The sequence below is a fragment of the Lichenostomus cassidix genome, chromosome 3 (assembly GCF_008360975.1).
Source record: "Lichenostomus cassidix isolate B80296 chromosome 3, HeHo_3.0, whole genome shotgun sequence".
Classification (NCBI taxonomy): Eukaryota; Metazoa; Chordata; class Aves; order Passeriformes; family Meliphagidae; genus Lichenostomus; species Lichenostomus cassidix.
In genome coordinates, this window is record NC_139483.1 from 50300376 (window position 1) to 50318960 (window position 18585).

Below are 18585 nucleotides of genomic sequence, written 5' to 3' on the forward strand. Positions count from 1 at the left end.
AATAGGTTTACAGCAGGGGAGGGTACAAACTCAGGAAACCAATAAGACATTGAACTAGGGAGAAACTTCTGGAACATAATTCATATACAGAATAGGGGCGGGGAGAGTGCGGTGCCAATGATCTCTTATTAATATGCATGATTAATCTCCCAACCACAGGGGCTCATGGCTGGTCTCTAAAAGTCACTGTAACCAAAACAGTTCAGGTTGACTCCTTATACTCAGTTGGTCTCTTCTTTATCCACTGTCCTCTGCAGCTGGTCTCTTAACCTTAAATCTTACAGACACACCGCAACATTTATGGAGAAGATACTTGCAATTGACTTCATGATAATTTTCTGAACACAACTTTTGTCTGCAGTTATTTTTTCCTTGAAAAAAATTGCTCTTTTGTCAGATTTAATCTCAAGTTTTTATTGTATTGCTTGGACTGGAATGTACATTGAACACTCAAAAGGTTGCCAGATACAGCACTGAGAGTGAAAGAAAATGCTGTGCCTATTCAGGTAGGTGCAAGTTGATATTGCAGCATGCTACGCTCTAGTTGTCTTTAGTAGTTATTGTTAAATGAAGGAAATCAAGCCACTCAGCTGTGGCTTTCCTCTAAGTTGAGTGAGCACAAGCACACTGTATAAACCATGTATACCAATTTCTGACCATGAGTACAGAAATCTAAATGCTTAACACGCATTTTTAGTTTTGAAAGAGATACTGAAAGTTGATGTTTTCCTTCAATTGTATTTAAAATTCAGTGTTCTTAGTATCAATCAGTAGTGTTCAGAATCTTTCAGGATTGTCCCCTAATTTATAAGGTGAAAGTCCCAATGCTTGTTAGTAATAAAGAGTAAATTGAATATGGAGCTCGGGCATAAGGTCAGTGAAATTTCATCTCTTAGAATTAAAGGTTGCCTCCTATTTCTTGTGACAAGAAACTCAAATCTCATCAATTAGTTCTCTGGTATTTCCAGAAGACTTGACAGATGAATTTTCAAAGCATCAGTGCTGCTTCATCTGGTTAATTTTTCAGGTTAAACATTCTGGTAAATAAGTACAGCATCATAACTTTTAAAAGAATGCTAGGCATTTAAAAAAATGATAGTGGTAGACATAAATTTTCACATATGTGTTCTATGGCTGTTATTTTTTAAACAAAACTTTCTCTTCATTAATAACATCTCTTGTTTGATTCTTCTTGAAAATTTCTTTACAAACATTTTTTTAGCCATCTCAAATCCATAAACCCAAGACCCTGACACCTACCTTCTATTTTACAAAGTACATGATACTCTCATTTCCAAAGAATTTTTTTAACACTTTTGGTTGAAAATAATTTTCTGTAATGACAGTATGATAATTATGTATGAAAATGCAATTATAAATTGTTTGTTTTCCTGAAATTCAACTTTCATGAAAACCTTAGTGAGATTTTAAGACATAGTATCTGCAATCATTTAAATTGGTCAGTATTTTGCAATATACCTGATGTCATCACATATGCAAGGAACTACCCTGAAAAAATATTGTTAAATTCCGTAAGGCACTGTTATTTTATCTATTAGTACCTTGCTTTGGAAAGTTTCTCTTCTGAAACAATATTTCATGCAATACAGAATTAGGAAATAAAGTACTTTGTGTCAGCATTCTTTACTAAGCAGAGTTTTTCTAGTTTTTTCTAGTTTTTCAATTTCCTCTTTCCATCACTGGGTACATTGTCTTTTTGTTTGTTTAATTAATTTTACTGCTGTTTTTTTCTGTCACCCTGCATCTAATTCACGTGTTTTGGGAAGAACAATATTGCCCATTTATCACTAGCAGTGTAAGTGAAATCTTACTCTTATATAGTGTTAAAGTCCTTGTGTCTCTAATACTTTTCCTTTTTTAGAAAGAAAAAAGCTTATCTAGGGTAATCATTCAACTGAATATTACCTATGATACCTAGCTCTGCAGCAGAAACTTACAGGACCTTAAGATTCTCTCTCCATATGCTTTCTGTATGCATATTTTATGTTGACTTGTAAGTTTTATCTGAATTTATCAAAAGCCCAATGGATTATCAGAGTTGGAAGCTTGCTCTCTATCCACACTTTTTCTTTAGGACCCAACATTTGGACATGCCAACCAGAATATTGGTCTTTGATAAGCCAAAGGTCTAGAAAACTTGACACAGTAATTCAGTTTGGGAGGTTCTTCATGACCACTGCTGCTGTGAAAAGCATCACTTATTTTTTCCAGGCATCCTCTAATGATCCAGAGTATGGTGGTGTTACAGTGATCTGTTTGGGAAGTCCTTGAGGAGATAAAATACATTTAGCAGTGTTATCATTCTTGGTCTACACTGACATATTATTGATGTTATATCATATAAGAACCAAATATATTTATATCTTTTTGAATTCTCTTTAAGTTTTTCTCTGTTGATCCCCAAGGTGATCTATTACCTCGATAAATGACAGGAATCAAGAGCTTGAGCTAAACTAAAGCCTACAGTTAGGATTAGGGATTCTGGCAGTCAGAGTATTTTTGCTTCTCTAGAACTCCTCAGATATCTTTAGGCTGTCTTTGTGTGCAATACCAAGAAGATAGTAAGAATACATTAATTTTATTATCAGTGGACAGTAAGAAAGCAGGCAGCTTCGTTTGAGCCTGTTCCCACATCCTAATGCTAGCACCATGAAACAAATGCAACCTTTTCCTCTTAAAACCTTGGAAAGTTGGAGACCACATGGCTACACACTTTCTGAACTAAGGTTATTTTTTTCCAGACAGAATGCAAGTTGGGAAACCTCAAAGGAATTGCTACCTGCTTGAGAAAACACACCAATCAGCATGTGTACACAAATTCAGATAGAGGCATTGAAGTTTAGTTTCCCTTTGGGCATAGAGGTAATCAGATATGTAGGAAGGCCCCAACACAAAAGAGATGGACAAATTTCAGAATTGTATCCTGAAGTCCCAGAATTAATCCAATTTCTAGGAAACCTGTCTCTGTTTCCCTTAATAATTTCATTAAGAATTCATTTGCCTAATGTCCGAGACATCATTGCCATAGCCACTGTATAAAAACTGGAATTTCTTTGCTTTATGTAAATTCAACTTGCAGGAACAAGTACGAGTTTCTAGCTGCTGGAATAATTAGGAAACCTTCTGCTGCGTACAAGTTTTTCCTCTGTGTAAGGTAACATGGGCAGTTAATGGCTGTGACCACAGTACTTTTTGTCTCATGGTGACCTACTCTCCCATTTGAGTTATTGTTGCTGTTGTTGTTAAGTGACAATGTGATTACTGACAGGTAAGTGAGTGTAATAGTCTTCTAAAAACTGTGAATAAATTGACAGAGTGGGCAGGAAGACGCTAAAAATTATTTAAGCAGACTAAGAATAACACGAAGAGCAGGTTAGAATAATATTTTGAAGATGCCCCTGAACTGAATTCACAGACATAACATCTTGCCTGGGTGATGATACCTAAAATGTGTTTAACATTTTGGCCATGTATGGAGCAACCTCCTGAAAAACTCACTCTCTAATTGAAGAAGTAACTTGAAGAATGGATGTCCTTGAGATCTGCAGGCAATGCTGTCTACAGGAGTTTGACATCAAAGTTTGCTCTCTGTGTGTGCGCATTATATAAACAGAATTTTTTAAAAATGGGTTAGAACCTTTCCTGTCTTTGCAATGCCCAAGGGATTTGCATATGTTCAGGCTTCTATAAAAATACCAAAGTATTTACTTCTAGTTAACTGGGTAGAATTTGCACAACCTTAGAGCTAAATGCCAGTGCACTCATTTACTTTCAAAAGAAAAAGTCATTGAAACAAAAAATAAAATAACAACAAATAGATTATTGTATCACATATTAAAGGTTATGCAAAGCCTGAAATAAAAGACAAAATATCTACTTCTTAATGCAGAACTTACATCTTACATGCTTAGGTAAGGAGCCATTTTGACTCCTATTGGTTCAGTCTGTAGTGTTTAACTCATGGCACCATGTTTTGTTTGCACTGCAGCACACTTTCTTTGTTCCTCACATATATTTTCTTGCTACAGTATTTCCTATTCTGGTTCTAAGCCACAACAATAGATTTTTTGCTGTGGTCTGACATGAAGATCAGGAATTGTCGAAAGACTATAAAGCACATGGCCAAGAAAATTTTCAGGTCAGCTCAGTGTATAGAGTTATGTCAAGAATAATACAAGCAAAGGTTGCTTTCTCTTTCCTGGCAGAATGCATTTTTGTCACTTTCCTTCATGGAGCCACTTTATTACAGCTATTAAGAAACATTGCATGAGATGCTAAAGTTGTAAAGAAGATGAAATGAAATGGTGCTGTACAAGCCAGATGTATTTGTAGAGACATTTCAAGTCCTAAATACCAATCTTCTGAATAGCAAAGGCCATTTATATGTGTATATGGTTCAAAGGAAAGATATTGACAAAATAAAAATACTGGTAATTTTATAGTATTATATACCCAGTTCATGTGAGGCAATGAAATAGTTTTATGCTCTCACTTTTACTTTAGATACTGAAATTTTCATCAGGGCCAAGACAATCATTGTTTGTCCTCCTGCTTCTGATCCTGGGACAACCAGAACCTGCTCTGACAGTGCAGTTCCAAGGACTGGGAAGAATATTTGGTGTTGACAGCAACACATATCAGTCCAAATACATCACCATCATTTGGCCTCTGTTTCCACTGAATTAGAAAGGTTTGCAATGCTTAGATCGGAAATAGTTTCAGAGGTTTTGTGGTTTTTTTTTTTCCAGATAATAGTAATTGCTTTTTGTCTAAGGGTTTGTTATGATTTAACCTTAACTGCCACTCATCCACTCACTCACATCCACTCACTCTCCCTTTGTGGGATGGAGAGCACCAGAAAAGTGAGAAAAGTCATGAGCTGATATAGGGAAAGCAAAAGCCATGCATGAAAGCAAAAAGAAAAATGAAGGAATGTCGCTGTTGAGCAGCTAGCAGAGTAATGAAAACACCAGTTCTCAGTGGCAAGAAGGAATGACCTTTATTGTTTTGATTTCATCACATATATAGAGTTCTCAAAAGTCACCCAGATTGGTCAGTCTGAAGCCTTCCCCCAGGCCTGATTGGCCAGGCCTGCACTGCCCAAGTTCTGGGACACTGTTCCAATAACATCCAAACTTTATCTTTATTTATAAAACACAAGAAGAATTCTCGTGGGAAAAACCTGTGCTAGCCACAAAGCAAATAAGTTACTTGGGGAGACAAAACACCACCACCGCTTCCTTCTTCTTCCTCCAGCTTTATCAGCTAAGTGTGACATCATATGGTATGAGATCATCCGTCCGGACTGTGTGCCCTCCCAATTTCTCCTACAGCCCCAGCATCCTGCTGGTAGAGTGGTGTGAGAAGCAGGAAAAGCCTTGACGTTGTGCCTGCACTACTCAGCAGTAATGAAAACATCCCTGAAATATCAACACAGTTTTCAGCACAATTCCAAAACACAGCCCCATACCAGCTACTCTGAAGAAAATTAACTCTATCTCAGCCCAAACCAGCACAAGGGTTTCCTTAGTTCTCTTCTACAACACCTGGGCAGAAAGAGAGTGTAGCCTTCTTATATGTTTACTCGTTCAAAAGAAACGTCTTGAATACAGTATTGCAATTTTTAAAAAACTATCCATGAGTATTAAATAAAAAAATTGCTGCTGTTCTGATACCCAATTTGTGTGATTTTCATGCACAGTTTACTTGCACAACAGTTAATACTTGGATATTTGGTCTTCATAAGCAGCTGCTTATCACTGTTCTGTCAGAGAAGGATTGTCACTGCATGGCGTGAAATTCTGTTTCCACTGACTTAGCAGAAACTTTTATCACTTCTTGAAGGAGAGTCTAACTTCACCTATGTGTCTTGCACCTTGGATAAATTTTGCAGTTTCATGGAGGAAGCTAACATATACAATATCTAGATGTTTCGTTCATTCCTGAATCTCATTTCCAGATTAAAACCACAAATTCTCCTTGCTTTTGCATGACATAGTTTAAATGAGAAAGTAGTCAAGGAGGAGACCACTTATATGTCATGTTGCAAAGGTCTGTACTAAGCTGTTCCATTTCCAAAATCTCTTGATTTTCTGGGACATTGTTGAACTAAATATAAACTGCCCCAGAATAACTATGTGAAGACAAGAATAATACATTGCGCATAGCAGTAGTCTTGCTGTGATGAATTTTGAAAAGCAGTGCAGGATAGGAGTCTGGTCCAGCATGGTCTCAAGACCTACATTCTGATGTTTCTGTATATGTTCATTTTCCAGAAATCTTTTTCTGTGATCAAACACATGCAAGTTACCTTAATCTATACAGTCCTTTAAGTCATCTGGGTTTTATCTTTCTCATGCATTTTCCATTACCAGAATCAATGCTTTCCTTTTGGTATTTTTGATTTCATGAATGAGTAGAAAATTTTTCTGTCTCAGACAAGTCCAAGTTATTGAATTATTTATGGCAATTTTTCTCTCCCATCTCTTTTCTTAAGACTTGGTTCATTTCAGAACCCATTTCATATTTTTTTGGCAATGTACATGAGATTCTTTCTCTAAACTATAATTTTACTTTTATTTCAAATAAAAATAGGGTGTTGTTTGGTTGTTTTTTTTTTTTGTTAGGGTTTTTTTGTACTGTTAGCCATTACATTTTAAGGCAAAAAAACCCCAAAAACTTGGGTGAGAACCACCAATGCAATATTAGAACTAAGCAAACAATTTCTGGTTTCTAGCAAATTCTTTGCTGTATTGTTCTCTGCTTTGAACCCTTTAGTTGTCTATATGTGTACATCTATATTTAATTTTATTCAGCTAAATTTTTGGTGTCCAGTGTAAGGCAGTATGGCTGCCTTTGGAGCACATTCCTACTCTCTGACCTTCTAAGTGCCTCTTATATTTTAGCTCAGTTGTTTAGAGCCTGGGGCTAAGAACTCCAGGGTTTTGGGTTCAACCCCCGTATCAGCCATCCACTTAAGAGCTGGATTTGATGATCACTGTGGGTTTCTTTCGACTCAGAATATTTTGTGATTCTATATTTTAAGACCAAACTTTAATAATTGCTGCATTTTAAATTGTCTGTTCTTATTCTGTAGTGCATAATTAGAGTTCCCGTGATTTGTATAATTCCGGAATCCTTCAAATTTAAGTGAGGAATTTATCTTGCTGTTTCATAAGCCCTTCTGAATGATATGTCCCATCAAAATTTCCATTCCCTCCTCAGTGTAAATATAGCCTTAATTCTAGTGCTGCTTGAAAACAAGGCAAATGGGATTTTTATTTTTTTGATGTCTTACTCACATATGATAAATTCCTCTGCAGCTTCTGTGAGAATATAGTTTCTGTTGTGCAATTGTATGTGTGTGCCACTACACAGATGATACAAATGTATTGGACATCTGTTTCATGAACAATGTCTTGTGCTTGACAGAATGCAATATTATGGACATATTCCTTCAAATAGCTTCAAAGTAAAAATAAAATTCAGCAAGGAATGAAGACTGTCTTTAGTTCGTTAATCTTCTGCCTCTATGCCCTTGTGGATTAATCTTGAGCTGTGAGCTTGGATAAATATGCCTGGCAAGAAAATGCTCTCACTCATTCTTTCTTGCTTTCTTCTTTTTTTTTTTTTTTTTTTTTTTTTTAACTTTTAAGCTCTCTAGACTCTGCTGCCTGGAGTGCACAGCCTAAAGTGCACATAATTATTTTCTATGAAGGACTCTCCACTGAGTTCTTCAAGTTCCATATGCAATTGGAATTGCTGATGGTTCTGTCAGTCATGCATTGCCACTATATACTTTTAATTTACTCGTGGTGTGGAAGTTTGATTTGCAAAGTTAATTCAAAGACAACTTTTATTTATCAAATTTTCAGGGAAATGGGGAGGTATTCTGGTCATTTTAGGGAACAGGTCTCAGTCTTGACAACTAGCAAATTGCATTTGCTCTTCATTCACTTTGTTTTTATCTGAGCTAATTTTTGACAGTAACAAGTGCTCTAAACTCTAAAGTGGATGCTGTCTGGTGTCGCTGTTGAGCAGCTAGCAGAGTAAAGAAGGCACCAGTTCTCAGTGGCAAGAAGGAATGACCTTTATTGTTTTGATTTCATCATATATATAGAGTTTTCAAAAGTCACCCAGATTGGTCAGTCAGAAGCCTTCTCCCAGGCCTGATTGGCCAGGCCTGCACTGTCCAAGTTCTGGGACACTGTTCCAATAACATCCAAACTTTATCTTTATTTATAAAACACAAGAAGAATTCTCATGGGAAAAGCCTGTGCTAGCCACAGTCTGGTACATATCACATCATCACAATTTTCAAACATAATTTCCCACATATGCATGGTCACTTATAAGGAACTGATGCAAAGAGAATCACAGGATCACAGAATGACACATACCTACAAGTCAGGATAAATGCTTCTGTTGTTCACCCTACTGTCCCTGAGAGAAGCCTCCCTCATCCTAATATCCATCAGCTAAACAGAGTACCTAAATATTCTTGGTAATACCTCCAGATGGACAAAAAATTAAAATATAGTTAAAAGGAATTAATCATTATGTTTGCTTTTCTGAGTGTGTGACAGGCATTTTCATTCCTCTTCAAGGAATGCAGTACTTACGTATGGCGGTAGATAGTAAAGAATACATTTAAATTTAAACACATACATTTTCAGACCTACTATGGAAATTTCCAATGAAATAAAATTTTGTTCCATGTAGATTAATTTATCTTGTTCAAATGTGGAAGCAAAACTGAGGATTGTTTGGACAACAAATAAGACAGTATTTCGTGTAACTTAACAGAGGAAATTAATGTGAGGAACAAATGTAAAAATCATATTTCTCTTCCTACCTTTTCTGAATCATTTAGAGCTCTTTGACTTTGTCAAGAGCCAAAGATTACTGAACCAGATTTTCCATTAAAAAGGAAATCATAACCTCTTTTAAGCAAGACGGGGGTATATATAAGCATTTTCCTTATGAGAAATATGGTCCTTTCTTTTATTTAGGCTAAGAGCACTTTAATTCTTTTGTAGTTTTCTTTCTATTTTTTGTCCAGAATGTATCTACACATATCATGTTGCTTCAGTTTTCTTTTTTTTCATCCTCCTAAACAGCTCTTATGTCCAAGAAATTAATAGTTTTGTATTAGATGAATCTTTCATCCAGAATTTGTAACATTTTTTGAATTAAATTATAGAAAAATATGACAATTAGGTAAAAAAAATCATATTAACACCTGTTTAATATCCAAATTGAATTATGGAATAATTGCTGCACAATACTCACAAACCTTCAGAGTTTTAAACAGAAAGCTTCTCTTTATTCCACAGTGAAATGGAATAAGGGGTATGTTTTTATCTATTTGTGGACATTTCACAAAGAGGAAAATGAGGTTGAATTCATGGAATAAGTTATTCACTGCTAATTATACACTGCTCTAGCATCAATGGAAAAATCAACCACAAATGTACTGCAATAACTTAGCAACGTGAATGGGAAGTGTAGCTGTTCGATGATGCACATGAATACAAGATGCTAAATTGTATGAAAATGGCCTCAGGATATTGTTTCAGATTCTGTATTGGTTTCTGTATGAATAACGTTACTGCAGTGGAAAACAAAAGAAAACAAACAACTCAGAGTTTTTCTACTGGTAAAAAATATATCAGATAAAATCCAATATTCGTACAGATCAGGAGTTCAGGTTAAATTATAAAAATTCATTTCTGCAGTTGCTTTCTTTTTTGCTCAATTATCCTGGATATTTGTTTGCTTGGGAAAAAAAAATATTCTTCACTTCTCTTTTTGCTTTGATCCTTCAAGTGGGCCTAATCCCATGTTTGTAATAGCCTAATCCTCCGCTATGGAAATTAATGTGGTGTCACACATACTCAGTGTTATGTAGTTCCAGTGCCAGAAGGGACAATGAGCCTTAAAAAGAGCAAGATATTCTAAAAATAAAATAAATAATAAAATTTTTTTAAAATGCCAGAGCAGACAAATAGGTAATCTTTTCAATGAATATGTAACATGGTCAAAATTGCATAATGTTACTGAAAGCATAATTTGCTCCTCCGGGTTTGAAAGATTGCACTTCTTTTTCCTTTCTTGGGCTAATCACAAAGACATATATTTTGATTTCAGAGTACTATAAAGGCATAATCTTCTCAGTGAAAAACTATCAAGGGATGGATTTTTTCCTAAAATAGTCACATGAATCTTTGGAAGGTTTTTGGAAACAAATCCTTCTAACATTTCCAATAGCTCGTTCCACTGGGAAAACACATGAGGGAAGGAGAGACCAAAGGAAACACTTCTTATCCTTTGGGAAGATGGGCTGAAGTTCTCAGGCAAATCCCACAGAAGATTCAATATTTCCATAACTTGTGCAAATGTGAAGGGGAAGCCCTGTCTGTCTTGTCAAAGGTTTCTTTGACTCTTCACAGGCTCATCGTCTTCAGGCCACAGATGTATTTCTTGAGACCTTTTGACTTCGGCTTGCTGTTAGGTTAGTAGCCCAAATATTCCTCTTGAAAATGACTTTCCACTGTGCATGTTTGCCTCTAGGTGTTCAATACATCCTCATGAAACTCCCTTCTTTTGCTCTATGCTTTTCTTTTCCTTGTGAATAAAATATTGTTTTTATTCCACTCACCCCTGTCTTAAATTATGGTACTGAGGGAAGGAAAAAAAAAGAAACAGGGAAAAAAAACCCCAAATCCCCAATCTTTTAATGTGCATTTCATTTGAGAAAAATGTCCATAATTGTTTTGCTGATACTGTAAATCTACAAAGAGATTGAAAGTAAGTTTAAGATTCATTTTATGGGGATGCTCAGGGGAACTGAACTGTAAAATCATTGTCTGTAAGTCCATTTAGGAACTTGTCCCTTCATTCCACATCTCTCTTTCCCAACAGCACTTAGAAATGTGTTTTTAATTATCTTGAACATCTGATTAATTTCTACATTGCAAACTGCAGTCCTGGTGGGAAGATACTTGTCATGACATAGCAGGAATAAAATACATCTTGTCTGAGAAGTATGGAATATGGTTAGTCCAGTTTTCAACTCTTTCATTACTGTTCTTAAGCTTAATTTTTAAAAGCATTAACCTCAAAATATTGCTGGCAAGCAGTTTATTTGGTAGTTCATTATACTGCCCAGCAGGCAGTGAAATCAGCAAGAGCATGGGCTTGTTGGGCTGCTCCATATGTTTATTTGCTAGCATGTACAGAAAACAATCTCACACAAAGATTCTGAAAATGCTGAATCCAGCAAATAGACAGAGAAGCTAGACGAGAGAGAGAATGGAGGATGGGGACTGTAATGGGGATGGGAAATTTCTTGCCTGACAGAGCAGAAAGACAAGAGGGCCCTGAGTGTACCCTGAGTGTACTGTAGGACTCAGCCCTACCTGAGTCCCCTTAAGCTGCCCTCTCCTTGTGGCACAGAGATGCCATTTCAGCCTTGGTTGGAGTTTTGCCCCCAGTCTGTTCCACAGCTGCAGGCTGACCTCCAAAACCCACAGAAACCTGAGGCAACAATATTCTAAGACAGATCAACCCTGCAGCCTTCTCTAACACTCCAGCATCCAGAGCAGCCCCTGCCCCCCTACTTCCCACACTGCTCAGGGGGATAGGGTGAAGGTGTGGGGTTTTCTGGAAGACAGGATGACTGGTGTCCTTTCTAAGACTCCTCATTCCCATTCATTTCCACCTCAGTGACCAATTTTATCAGTACAAGAGAGGCAAATTGATGATGAGCTCTGCCAAACTGGAGGAGTTACGTGGGAAGATTTTTTAATACCATGTGACTATTTTGGTTTTATTTCATTTTTAGAGGGCAGCATCAGGGGTTCCCCCTGTTAAATCAAGGATGTAATCCTTCAAATTATAAAAACTTGAATAAAAACAGAACTTGAATAAAAACAGAACGGAATAGCTGAGCTAAAGTTTGTAGTCTCAGAATCCACATGAAAAGCCTCCAGGCAGATCTTCTGCCAGAAAAAGTGATCAATTAGAGGATATTTCAGACCCAACAGGTAGCCTGCTCTTATTTTTCCCTTACTGAATATCATAGACCCTTGCATTAGTACTTTGAGAAACATGATGGACCTCTGTAGTTTTAATTGTTTTTCCAAGCTCCTTCAAATAAAGAAAACGTTCTTCAATGAACTGTGTTATTGTGGTACGACTTTTAATATGTTTGTAGAAGAAGTCAGTTATACCTTGTGCTTAGAAGGGATTGGTGGAGACTACAGTAGATCCATGATGGCCCTAAATTCCCAGGTTTCATTAGTAATCTTGCACTGACCCCAAAAATTTTTTTCCAAGTACATGGGTTTTCTATGCAAGTGGCAAATAAGGAAAAAGGAAGAAAAGAGGGTTTTAGGGGTGTATAAAAAGCTGTGGAAAATTATCTGTCTAAAGTACAAAATCCCAGAAAACCACAGTATTAGTAAATAGTGCAAAAGAATCTAAAGAAATATTAAGCTAATAATAGAAACACTGTGATTATCTCTCCCCTGGATTTATCCCTCAAATTCCTCCAATGAAGAGGACATATTTGTGATAAAATTTCAATTGAAAACTTTCCTTTGGTAAAACACATAACCTGGAGAGTTACTCCTTCAAATTTAGAAATCATTTCTAGTGCTTTGGTATGCTAGTGGTGGAGCACTAAAATATTTTACTAATAATCATCCAGTAAAATGGAGTTCATTGCCTTCGATATCCCACCCTAACGGCTCTGGGTGTTGTTAGAGTAAAATATTTCTGTGCATACAGAAGTTCAAGAATCTCAAAAAACTTAAGACATGAGCAAGTAATAAAGCCAACTTGTAACACCTTGATATTCTAAAGCCTTTAAACTGGCATATTTCTTGGCATAACTCAAGGAAAGATTCAGTGTAATAGATGCTTTAAGACATAGATTAGTCACATGTGTCATAAATTTTATCCTGCCCAAAATACTTAAAGGAATATTTAACAATTTCCATTACACTTTCTCAGTACCAGATATAGATCTTGAAAACTTTTCTTAATCTGTAGCAGATATTATAGCCAATTATACTATTTTATTCCTTAGGTGATTCCACTGACTTCAGATTATTTTATAGACTAGAGTAATACTCATGTTACAAATGAAATGTCTCTTTTTCACACTCCTATATTATAAATGTCAGCCCAACCTTTGGATATGCCACAAATTAAAATAAGTCCCATTACTTAAATTCCGCAATCAAACTTTTTAAAGTAGCTTTCTTTGTGAATTGTCTGCTACCAATAAGATCTCAATGACAGAACACTGAAAATAAATCCTACATTTTTGTACAACTCCCCATTCATCTAAATTGCAGAGGAAGACAGGCTGCTTTTCATACAGAGCAGGACAAATGAAATCAAATACATTATTTCGCAAAATAATTTGAGCAAAATAAATAATTCAATATTGCTCAGTTATTGTATAATAGCTCCTATGAAACGATTGGAAAGAACAGACTTCCATGAAGTCAGTTCTGGCACTTAGTTTAATTCATGGAGGTCAGGAAGACAAGTCTATCTGCTTGGATAGCACATCATTCTTGCACACTACAGAAGAGTCTTTGAAGAAATGGGTGCTGAGCACAAAGGTTTAATACTCCTGTGTTCTTTCAAATACAGCCCAGTGTCAGTTTGACTATTTGAATGTGCTAGTGGCTGTAATTGTTCTGCCTAGCAATGTGTGAAAGTATGTAAGACTAAAGTAGATTAGAAGAAACAGCCTGTAACTTTCATGCTACCCTGTACCCTGAGCAATCTGATCCAGTTGTGTGGCATTCCTGCCCATGACAGGAGGGTTGGAACTAGAAGATATTTAAGTTCCACTCCAAACCAAACCGCTCTATGGTAATGCAGATCTGCCAATCCAAGCAAGATAGCAGTACAGGTTTCTATAAAATTAGGTGTAAACCAAAAAGTGTAAGGCTTATACCCACTATTCCCTTTACATCCAGATTGCAAAAGAATTTAATTCCTCAGGAAGCAACAACATTGCATGTCAGCTCTGTCCTGCCTCAGAGTAAGATATCATCTAAAAATAGTACAATGCACTGCAACATGACAGCAAAATTTTGCATTATAGTAACTAGTTTTTCTCTTCCAAGATATGCAAAAGCAAGACTGATAGAAGATGCTGCTTTAGGAAACTACCAATGCCAGCAGCAGGAAACATGCTCAAAGAATGATTTTCAGTTTCATAAGTAGCGTTAAAAAATTAAGCTGAATTCTTCAAAGATATTGCAGTAAAGATATGGAGATGTTTCAGTTAGTCAGAATAACACTAATCAGTTGTTATGTAGATTCATAGCCAGTTTTATTGAACAATTATTTATGCTCTTTTTCCATATAGTTCCATAGAGCAATTGGTGATTATTAGTAAATCAGAATGCGAGGACACCCGTGATAGAACAAGGACAGAGATGTCAAAATGAAATAGACCTCTGAGCTTTTTTTGGATATTTGACTCTGTTTACCTCTCATTACAAATAAATTAAAAAAAAAAAAAAAAGAAAATGTAAAATACAACTATCCCATGGGTTAAGAATAATTTTCTCTTTTATAATATTTTGTCTTAACAGTGCATTAAAATCTCACTTATAATGCAGAGTGTTTTATTCACACTCAATATCCTTAGCCTAATAAAAGATACTGCACCTTGTTTTTAAAGAAATTTTGTCTGCTTTAACATGGATATTGAATTAAAGAGCCTTAAAAGGAGGCTGTTTCAAAGGGTAGACAATTACTCTATTTGAGAATTGGTCCTCTTTTGCATGCCACAGATTTACTAGTCATATTAAGAAAAACTTGACCCTGGGCCTCTAAATGTTTTCAGAATGAGCGTTGCTGATTCCATTGTCTGTGTTTATTAATCCTAGCTATGATTATTAGCCCCATATAAGGTAAGCATTTTCAGATTATGATTTTAATAATAGTAATTCTGGGTGAGGCTTTAACTAAACTGTCCAAATGAAATCAAGGTTATGATCCTTTCATAGCTGAGGTTAATACTGTAAATACCAGATATGACCCCTGCTGAAGGACTGCTTCAGTAATTCACTGGAGTGAAATTACCTCAGTCTCTGGAAATGAAGATCCTCTAAAGGGTCTGGCAAGAATGCATATAAAGTAGTAATCAGGAGTCAGTGCCACAGAATGGGATAATGTAATCTTCAGTCTTACTTAATTTTGGGAATATAAAGATTTCTTCCTTTCTAAAAATTCAGATTAAAGGGAGAAATAAATTTTGTAATTTACACTTCTGACATTAAGCTGAAAAGCAGCACTACAGACACCTGCTTCCGAATTGTCATTGTTTCCATGGTGCTACTTTCCATCACTTATTTTTAATAGTTTACACAACAAGATCAAGGGTGTCCCAGCTGTTACTGCCACTGTTGCTAAGCAACCTTTAAATCAGAGTTCAAGAAGACAAAGAATCATGCTTGAAAAATTTCTCAAGTGTCTGCTTTCCCCTTTCTTCTTCTGTCTACACTATTTTTCAGATGCCATGTTTTCTGTTCCCTTTTTTTTCCCCTTTCAAATTCTGTGTGAATCAATTATAGTCTCCACAAAGAATAAGCCACCTTCTAGCTTCAACAGCCACCGTTTTATGCCAGAGAGGAATCTGGGGTACTAAATAAAGGGCTTAAAACATTTACCTTTTTTTTTTTTTTTTCCAATTAAGTCCAAATATTTTTAGAGCTCTGCAACCTGCTGCTGCTGTTGTGCAACATCTGTGCATGACTGCATCATGGACTGACACACCGATCAATGGAGAGAGATTCAAAGCTTGCAGGGAATTTCAATGCCCCCCCTGTGCCTTCTGGAATCTTAATGCTGTCACCTGCAAAAGCCTCAGAGGTCAAAAACAAACTGCAAGAAGGAAAAGATAGCATAGGTAAATCTGGAGAAGTCTGGAGCTGGATCTCTCTCCTAAAATGTAATTATTTTTCAAACTTTGTTTCTCAGCCATCAGCATCCCTCCCCCTGCACTACTAATTGTATGACAAACAGCAGCATGCATTTTTACTCAGATATATTAGGTGTGCTAATATTGAAAATAAAGCAGTGCTGTGGAATGCAAGGATCAAGGAAAATATTAAATTAAGAGATCCTGTATTTCATTTAAAATCTTTGTTTGGCTCAATGGCCTTCCTCTTATTTAACCCATCCAAACTTTCATGTATCCAGGTGAATTTTTCTGTTGTTTCCTAGATCCTCTCTTTTTCTGGTCTTGCAATTCTACATGCTTCTTTTCATATCATACCTCCTTGATCTCTTTCCCTTCTTTGCACCTCACACTGCAAGCCACTAGAACAGTGTTTATTCTTTCTTACCTTCTGCAAATTTATCTTGCAGGATTGTTTTTCTTCATTTGTAAAATGCTGTTTTAATAAATTCTCTTTCAAATTCTGCAAAAGAGATACACTTTCTATCACTTCTCATCACCTGTTTGTACTTCTAAAGTCACCATTTTCACAAATTATGCTGTTTCTGGGTTTTTAATCTTCACACTAGTCCATAGTTTTTCAATCAGGTAAACAATTCACTAATGTCGTACAAGCATTTCAAATAGTTCTTTTCAATCATTTATAAAATTTCTTTCTTCTCAGTTTTCAGTTAGAAAAAAAATTCCTTACAAATTCAATGTCCATAAAAGTTTTCTGGTCATAGAGACCAAACTGTGGGCAGCTCCATCACCTTCCCTGTAGCAGTCCCTCTTGCAGAGCTATCTACTCGAGGTACACCAGCAGGGGCTGAGGCACCTGAAGAGTCTTGGGAGCTGGATGAGCTTTAAGTTGTGGCGACTCTGTGAGTTGCTCCCAAGTTCCTCTGGGATGGTGCTCATGAATATGCGCCAGAGTTGTACCTGGTTGGCTCCTCACAACACCTCCCCTTCCTCCCCTATATGGTTGTCTTCTAGAGTGTTCTTTGTTCTGCCATTAAGTTGCTCCCTATTGGTTTGGTTTAATGTCCCTCCCTCCTGTAAGTTAAGTTTATTGGTTATGAGTTCTGTTCATCTTCCCATACTGTGTTCCTATTGGCCTGCGTGCCAAACTCCTCCCAATCATGCGCCCCTTATAACCCCCTGCGCAGCCTTGCTCGAGGCTCTCCTGTCGATGCTTCCAGCTTGCTACCTCCCTCCTGTCACCTTCCTTCCTTCCCTACAATAAATCCACTGGAATCCTCACCCGAGAGCCTGCATCTTTGTTACTTGCACACACGCCTCTCTCTGCCACGCTTCTCCGAGAAGCTCTGCACTGCCTGCCGCCGGCGCACTGCCTGATAGGCAAAGGCAAGGTCTGCAAATTCAGGGACTGATCGCCACGCTTCCCTGCCACACTGCTGCCTCAAAACCCATACTCAATTTCAGAAGCTGCCTAGAAGGTAAAATAGCTTGTTCTGTGTGTTCCTTCAGCCCTCAGCCTTACTGTTTGACCCCTTCATAAAGACTTCCTCAGCAAGACTGTCAGTTGTGGTGGTACTACTTTATTTATTTACTTGTTTATTTGTTTGTTCATTGTCAGGAAACAGGAACAGGGAGAGACCGTGAGAGGTTGCTGATCTGCTGGGTGATGCAACATTTGGTCTCTATCTTCTTGGTCAGACACTGAAGCTGCCACAGGGAAATAAGTTACTCAATCTGTGAAAACATTTGACCTTTATTTTCATTTCATCTATGTTGGTATAAATTGAGGAACCTCATCATAGTTACAGAATGACCAGCAATGCAAAATTGCTGTAAGAAGAAGAGTTGACATTTAGAGCTTTTATCCAAAAAGTAACTCTACTGCCAGTGTTTAATGTTCTCTCTAAAGTCAGTACCACTATTCTGAGTAAATGAATAGATTGTGCTTCAGATTTATTTCATTGATTTCTATGAATCCTGCCAAGGAAGGATAGTCTCTTAAAACTCCAAGGTAGAAACTTACAGATGGCAGTATATCTGTTCCTCACTAATACTCTGAAAATACTTTATGGTGTTGTTTGAATCCTAAACTCCAGATTTGGCTAGCCCAAAATTCTGAAGGAATATATTCCGTTTAAATGAATGCTGTTACAATATTATTTCCTATACGAAGCTCAAAGCTGTGAATAGGAAATTTTCTGGCAGACTCATTTGGAAGTTGTGAAGTCTGATTTTTTTTAAGAAGAAATATGTGAGCTGCAGCACCTCATTATTATTCTGCAAGGTGTTTTTAGCACCTTTGCAGTTAAATATGTTCTTCAGAGTGTCTGTGTTTGGCAGAATTTTTTTTACAACCGTTTAAGGAACAAGTTAATTTAAGAATGGCAGCAGAATGCAGGTCCAGGTCAGCGACCCTGGCATCTGACTTAAGGGCTGAAGGCACACCAGCCCTGAGGACTGAGGAAGGAAGGTTAAGAGTGTGATGATGAGATGGTAGGTCAGAGGTTGGACTTGATGGTCTTTTCCAGCCTAGTTCATTCTGTGCTTCTGTGATTAAGACACCCTTCTGCAAGAGTCTGTGCCTCAGCTTACATTCCAGAGGTGAGCAC